General features: G+C 50.9%; 1 protein-coding gene across 2 annotated transcripts in view; it reads right to left on the reverse strand.

Moving 5' to 3' along the window:
• LOC138799007 (pancreatic lipase-related protein 2-like) overlaps nt 1–7,819 on the reverse strand; it is a 31,435-nt gene extending 23,616 nt beyond the window's left edge. The window contains exon 1 of one of the 2 annotated variants that reach the window (XM_069979693.1): nt 7,637–7,819. The gene's annotated coding sequence lies outside the window, so the exon portion shown is untranslated. Of the gene's footprint in view, nt 1–7,607 lie in introns of both variants that reach the window. The other variant, XM_069979691.1, reaches the window with a different exon arrangement.
• Nucleotides 7,820–8,152: the final 333 nt, after the last annotated feature.

Raw genomic sequence — 8,152 nt, forward strand, 5'->3', positions numbered from 1 at the left:
CCAGGCACTGCCCAGGTAAGCTCTGTGCTGACGCCGGCCCTGCTTTTGTGGTGTCACACCACGGTTGCGTCTAGAATGGAGTTGCTGCTGTGAGGTCCTCCCTTCAGCAACTCCATTCTAGCTCACTCACTAGTGGAGGGCCTAGATTGGAGTTGCTGAAGTGAGGACCTACTAGGAGCCACTCCATTCTAGACATGTCTTTGCAGAAGTGACTAGAATGGAGTTGTTTACAAGACCTATAGGATTCTATTGTAGTAGGTGCATTATTCTGGCAGCTCATTCATAAATAGTGCTGCACAATAATTTGGACTAGACATGGAGTAAGATTCCACTTAGTGTAAATTTATATGTATTAATTTTTATATATTTTTTTATCAAATCAACCCGTTTTTCTGTAACATTGGTGTCAGTGTTACTGTTTTTGTCAGTGATTCTGGTGGTCTTTTTGTCCATTTTCAGAAAAAATGTATTTTGAAAGTCGTCTAAATGGAAAGAATACATCATTTTAAAAACTGAAAATGTTCTGAGCTATTTTATGTGATTTCTGTTGTATGCCTCAATAACACTCAGCATTACATTTTATATAACTTTACAGTAAAAAGTGGTCCTCCTTGCAGCCACTCCATTCTAGTCAGTTCATCATGGGGACAGCTAGAATGGAGTGGATGTATGGAGGACCTACTTATACCTGCTCCAGTTATTGCAGAAGCCATGAACCTACCAGGAGCAACTCCAGTCTAGCTGTCTCACTGCTGACCTGACTAGAATGGAGTTGCTGTAGGGAGGACCTACCAGGAGCCACTCCATTCTAGTCCCCTCACTAGTGATCTGACTAGAATGGAGTTGCTGTAGGGAGGACCTATCAGGAGCCACTCCATTCTAGTCCCCTCACTGCTGATCTGACTAGAATGGAGTTGCTGTAGGGAGGACCTACTAGGAGACACTTCATTCTAGTCCCCTCACTAGTGATCTGACTAGAATGGAGTTGCTGTAGGGAGGACCTATCAGGAGCCACTCCATTCTAGTCCCCTCACTGCTGATCTGACTAGAATGGAGTTGCTGTAGGGAGGACCTACTAGGAGACACTTCATTCTAGTCCCCTCACTAGTGATCTGACTAGAATGGAGTTGCTGTAGGGAGGACTTACCAGGAGCCACTCCATTCTAGTCCCCTCACTAGTGAACTGACTAGAATGGAGTTGCTGTAGGGAGGACCTACCAGGAGCCACTCCATTCTAGACAGCTCAGGAGGGAGACAGCTAGAATGGAGTTGCTTTTGGTAGGTTCTCCTTACAGCAACTTCATTCTAGTCAGTTCAGCAGCGAGACAGCTAGAATGGAGTTGGCGTATGGAGGACCTACTTACACCTGCTCGTTTGTGCAAAAATCATGAACCTACCAGGATCAACTCCATTCTAGTCAGGTCAGTAGTGAGGCAGCTAGCATGGAGTGGCTCCTGGTAGGTTCATGGCTTCTGCATTGACTGGGGTTGGTATAAGTAGATCCTCACCACCAGGTGTATCCTCTCCTCTGAGAGGGCATATATTCTAGCATGTTTAGTACTGTAATGTCTAGAACACAGCTGAGGGCCAAAGTCTGACACCTGTTATAAACTACATTTCCCATCAGGACATACCTGTCCTGGCATGATGGGAATTGTAGTTTTGCAACTGCTGACACTTCGGGTCTAGAATGTTCCCTTTTCTCTGAGTTCCTGACTCTGATTCAGTATTGAAATGTCTAGTCCGTATCCTCTCCTCTGAGCGTATCCTCTCCTCTGAGCGTATCCTCTCCTCTGAGCTTCTCACTGAGCGGGCAGTATTACACAGCATGATTATGAGGTAGGGCTGGGCGATATTGGGCTAAATCAATATAGCAGTTAATCGCACCCGTAGCCGCGTTAACAATAATTGAACAATAATTCTGACACAGGCAGCATGGTGGCTCAGTGGTTAGCACAGTAGCCTTGCAGCGCTGGGTCTCCTGGGTTCAAATCCCACCAAGGGAAACATCTGCAAAGAGTTTGTATGTTCTCTCCGTGTTTGCGTGGGTTTCCTCTGGGTACTCCGGTTTCCTCCCACACCCAAAAACATACTGATAGGTAAAAAGGTGAATCTGTGTGTGCTATACAAATAAACAATTTTTATTATGACATGCCAAATTGGCTATATTTTGATTCTAAAAAGTGAACACAAGGTAGGGCAATATAGTCTATTGTCATTATTATTATTAGGAGTTTCAGCAGAGACCTGAACATGTATACACAGGTATACAGCTATGTACTCACTACAGGATGTGTATATACACAGGTATACAGCTATATACACACTGCAGGACGTGTATACACAGGTATACAGCTATGTACACACTGCAGGACGTGTATACACAGGTATACAGCTATATACACACTGCAGGACGTGTATATACAGGGGGTCACATAGGGATAGGGGTATATGACTATACGGGGGGGCACATAGGGATGGGGGGACGGATAGAGGTGTATTACTACAAAGGGAGGGGTGGATAGAGGTGTATAACTATACAGAGGGCACATAGCGATGGGGGGCGGATAGAGGTGTATTACTATTAAAGGGAGGGGTGGATAGAGGTGTATTACTATACGGGGGGGGGGAACATAGGGATGTGGGACGGATGGAGGTTTATTACTATACAGGGAGGGGTGGATAGAGGTGTATGACTATATGGGGGTTTATAGGGAGAGGTGTGTATGACTATATGGGGAGCTTACAGAGATAGGGGGATAGGGGTGTATAACTATACGGGGGGAATCTAGGGATGGGGGTGTATGACTATACAGGGGGCACATAAGGATAGGGGTGTATGACTATACAGGGGGTTATAGGGATAGGGGTGTATGACTATATGGGGGGGTTATAGGGATAGGGGTGTATGACTTTATGGGGGGCTTTTAGGGATATGGGGATAGGGGTGTATGACTATACGGGAGGGGGGGGGATTCTAGGGATAATGGTGTATGACTATACAGGGGTGGGCACATAGGTATGGGGATGTATTAGTAATGGGCCCAGCACACAGTATATGAGCACTCACAGCTCAGGCAGAGACCTGGGGCAGGCTGGGGGTACACAGCAGCTCCAGCACCTGAGCACTCAAAAGGAGAAGAGGATCTGCAGGCGCTGGCAGCTGCTTCCTTCCTCCAGCCTCCGGAGCAGGTACAGCAGCTCCTTCCTGCAAGGTAGTGACAGCTCCCGGTCACAGAACCCCGCACGTCCGCAGGAAAGAGCTGCTGCATCTCCCACATGTACAGCTGATAGCGTGCCCCAGCGTGTCCGATCGCAAATCGGGGGACACTACGGCCGCCATGCCAGAGCCACAAATGTGCGCACACTAAAACTGGAGCCTCACACTGACAACAGAGGACCAGGAAGACAGGCAGGAGGCTAGACGACTGGCTGCCATTTGCAGGACGCGACTGTACTGACGGCCCGACCCGGGCGTGGGGGGGATGGCGCTCAGACCGGAAGCGTGCGCGGGGAGGGGGGGGGCTGGGCACTCTGACACGACGGATTGGGCGCGGGAAGGCTGCGGGGGGGGGCACTCTGACGTGACGGACCGGGCGCAAGGGTCTCGGATCGGGCACTCTGACGTGACGGACCGAACGCAAGGGTCTTGGGTGACTGTAACGGGCTGGGCGCGGGGGGGGGGGGGGTGCTCTGACAGGACGCGAATGGGACGGGTGTGGGTGGTTGTTGTGCTCTGCCGGGCTGCTCAGACAGGGAGTTACAAATATACCGCAGATACCGTCCTGGCAAAGTTGAGGTTGGTTAACCGACGCCAAAGACGGTATCGGTATTTTTGCGGTATATCGCCCAGCCCTATTAAGAGGTGAAAGCGAGTGTTAGGTCAGTGCTCACTTCTCCCTTGTTCCCCGCTCGTTGTCTGTGTTATTACACGCACATACAGTGAGCGGGGGAACGGCGGGCAGCTGCGGGAGGGGCAGCCCGGACTATTCTTACATCGCTCAGGCTGCCCATTGTAGACAGCAGCATTATCCTGATCTGGGTATCTCAACCAGTTTGAAAACGACAATCAGCGATATCATGGATTATTACACCAAATGATTATCAGACAGAACGGCCAGAAATCATCAGAGTACGGCCAATAATCCTTTGGTGTAATAGGACTATTAGCTGTACAGGGAACAGGACTGGTGTGTGGGGTCTGTATACAGGGGAGAGGACTGGTGTGTGGGGTCTGTATACAGGGGGAAGGACTGGTGTGTGGGGTCTGTATACAGGGGAGAGGACTGGTGTGTGGGGTCTGTATATAGGGGAGAGGACTGGTGTGTGTGGGGTCTGTATACAGGGGGAGAGGACTGGTGTGTGGGGGGTCTGTATACAGGGGAGAGGACTGGTGTGTGGGGTCTGTATACAGGGGAGAGGACTGGTGTGTGGGGTCTGTATACAGGGGGAGAGGACTGGTGTGTGGGGTCTGTATACAGGGGGAGAGGACTGGTGTGTGGGGTCTGTATACAGGGGGAGAGGACTGGTGTGTGGGGTCTGTATACAGGGGGAGAGGACTGGTGTGTGGGGTCTGTATACAGGGGGAGAGGACTGGTGTGTGGGGTCTGTATACAGGGGGAGAGGACTGGTGTGTGGGGGGTCTGTATACAGGGGAGAGGACTGGTGTGTGGGGTCTGTATACAGGGGGAGAGGACTGGTGTGTGGGGTCTGTATACAGGGGAGAGGACTGGTGTGTGGAGTCTGTATACAGGGGGAGAGGACTGGTGTGTGTGGTCTGTATGCAGGAGAGAGGACTGGTGTGTGGGGTCTGTATACAGGGGAGAGGACTGGTGTGTGTAAAGTCTGTATACAGGGGGAGAGGACTGGTGTGTGTGTGGTCTGTATACAGGGGAGAGGACTGGTGTGTGGGGGGTCTGTATACAGGGGAGAGGACTGGTGTGTGGGGTCTGTATACAGGGGGAGAGGACTGGTGTGTGAGGTCTGTATACAGGGGGAGAGGACTGGTGTGTGGGGTTTGTATATAGGGGAGAGGACTGGTGTGTGTGGGGTCTGTATACAGGGGGAGAGGACTGGTGTGTGGGGGGTCTGTATACAGGGGGAGAGGACTGGTGTGTGGGGTCTGTATACAGGGGGAGAGGACTGGTGTGTGGGGTCTGTATACAGGGGGAGAGGACTGCGGTGTGTGGGGTCTGTATACAGACAGACACACAGACCAGTCCTCTCCCCCTGTATACAGACCCCCCCCCGCACACCAGTCCTCTCCCCCTATATACAGAACCCACACACCAGTCCTCCCCCTGTATACAGACCCCCCCGCACACCAGTCCTCTCCCCCTGTATACAGACCCCCGCACACCAGTCCTCTCCCCCTGTATACAGACCCCACACACCAGTCCTCTCCCCTGTATACAGACCCCACACACCAGTCCTTTCCCCCTGTATATAGATCCCCCGCACACCAGTCCTCTCCCCCTGTATACAGACCCCACACACCAGTCCTCTCCCCCTGTAAACAGACCCCACACACACCAGTCCTCTCCCCTGTATACAGACCCCACACACCAGTCCTCTCCCCCTGTAAACAGACCCCACACACACCAGTCCTCTCCACTGTATACAGACCACACACACCAGTCCTCTCCCCCTGTATACAGACCCCACACACCAGTCCTCTCCCCCTGTATACAGACCCCACACACCAGTCCTCTCCCCTGTATACAGACCCCACACACCAGTCCTCTCCCCTGTATACAGACCCCACACACCAGTCCTCTCCCCTGTATACAGACCCCACACACCAGTCCTCTCCCCCTGTATACAGACCACACACACCAGTCCTCTCCCCTGTATACAGACCCCACACACCAGTCCTCTCCCCTGTATACAGACCCCACACACCAGTCCTCTCCCCTGTATACAGACCCTACACACCAGTCTTCTCCCCTGTATACCCCCCATGTTACTGTGGATATTGCAGCTTGCCTCCCTCTGTTATTGCACAGTGAATAGTGCAGCAGGACCTCAGCTTGTTCGCGCTCTGCACAGCTTGCATATTCACTGTGAGTCCCCGCCCCTTCCTCCAAGAGGCACCACCCCCACTGTGACATCATACCTCACAGGAGCAACTCCATTCTAGACACAACCGTCACACCACGGGTGTTTCTGCTTTGAACTCCCTCGTAAAAGCCTTGTACTTTGAAAGTAAAATGGTGATTAACTTACGTAAGTTTTGCCACTAGATGTCGCTATGTATATTTCTGTATATATTGCACAGCTGTAGTCTTTCAAGGGTTACTGTTTTGTATTTTGGAATTCTGTACACCAATGAGACATGCTGTTCTTTCTCTACCTACCTCTATTCTATTTTCTTCTCACGCTCTCTCCTCCACCACTCACAGAGGTTGTTACATACACCCTGTAGGAAGTAGTCACATGGGGAGAGGAAGTGTAGGTCCAGACTTAGTCAGTTCTTCTCTGATTCTCAGTGGAGTAGAACGCACAGATCAGGTATCCCTGCTGAACTTAGCCAGGAGCCTGGCTCTACCAGGTTCCCTATCTGGGACAGACCAGCTGTAGTGTACAGACACGTATGGAGAACACAGACTCTTTATCTTAAGACAGCCCTTATACTCATGATTCAGTGCTAAACACTAAAGAGAGGACAAGTCAGAGAACACCCCATCCCACGCCGTGAACATATCTACACAGTGCAGGACAGTATCCTAAAGCAGAGGAACTGATCTGGATAGAGCAAAGCTACCGCAAAGGTCTACTTACTCTATCTCACAGCGCAGGTGACACCGGAAAATTTCAGACACAGCTCAACTCAGGTAACCAGGACTGGGGCTTGTGTCACCCTGATAGGACGGGTAACTCTACACTACAGGGCAGAAGGTGGTATAGCGACAAAGGTCGAAACACGGGCACAAGTATTCTGCTTCTCTCAAGTATTCACTTCTCAAGTATCTCTTCTTCTAAAGTTCCATCAGAGCACAGTACTAAATTGGGTTGGGACTCTCACGGCAAACTCCTCTCCACTTCTCTGCACTGTATACTTTTCTCAGCCTGTAACCAAGGCAGCACTGCTATTCTTACTCTCAGCACAGATTTAGTGAGTGCAAGTCTGTATGTCATGTATTATTCACCTGTATTACAGAGACTTGCCAGTAAAGAACAGTTTTATTTATTCTACTGTGACTCAGTGATCATTGCACCAGCACCTACACACAAGATACACCGTCCTTGGGTCATCTCCCCTTTCTGTGGGAGACGGTACCGACAGTCCGGGTGGGTCACATCTCCACTCTGGACCACCGTGATAAGCGCCCAAGGGACCCCTCACAACCCGGCAGGTCACCGGCCATTGGGGAGCAATACAGCCAGTCACACACTAAAGCAGGTATACCACCATACCTGTGTGCTGAACCAGCACTGGCGTCACGACTACATCGTAACTGGCTGAGCTATACTCCACCGACCTCCCACCACACAAGTGGCGTCACACAGCACCCCCCCCCCCCCCATATCCAGACTGTATAGGTGACCGCGCGGCCTCACAGCTAACAGAGATATAAATAAGTGATGTGAGGTGGCGGCACGGTTACCTCTCCGCTCTGGTGACTCCTCTCTTTACCTTCCTCTCCTGTTACTTGCCCTGGAGGACACTGCTGAGGTCTCGCTGTTTGTCATTTTGGTGAATAAGCCTTTTCAGAGACGGGATCCGGTGAGACAAACGTGCGGCCCTCCAGCTGTTGCATAACTACAATTCCCATCATGCCCGGACACCTGGGGCTTATACTATACAAAGAAGATAAGCAACTAGTCACAACTTTATTTCACATCAATTCAGATTCTAAAGTGCTCAACAGGAGCAGGGACACCTATCAATATTAGCGACCCTGTTCCTTTACACTGTATATCCCACTGCTCAGGTACCAAGTGCTGGGATGGTGCAGGGGTCTGGGTCAGCGAATGTGGAGAGCGTCCATGCATAGAGCCATGTCACTGGATAGAGCTGAGAGCAGGACTAGCTATATACAATGTATCAGTCTGGAGCTCACAGAGCATTGTCTACACTGGATACAGCTGAGAGCAGGGCTAGCTATGTACAATGTATCAGTCTGGAGCTCACAGAGCATTGTCTACACTG

This window comes from Dendropsophus ebraccatus, chromosome 8, assembly GCF_027789765.1.
Source record: "Dendropsophus ebraccatus isolate aDenEbr1 chromosome 8, aDenEbr1.pat, whole genome shotgun sequence".
NCBI classification, from domain to species: domain Eukaryota; kingdom Metazoa; phylum Chordata; class Amphibia; order Anura; family Hylidae; genus Dendropsophus; species Dendropsophus ebraccatus.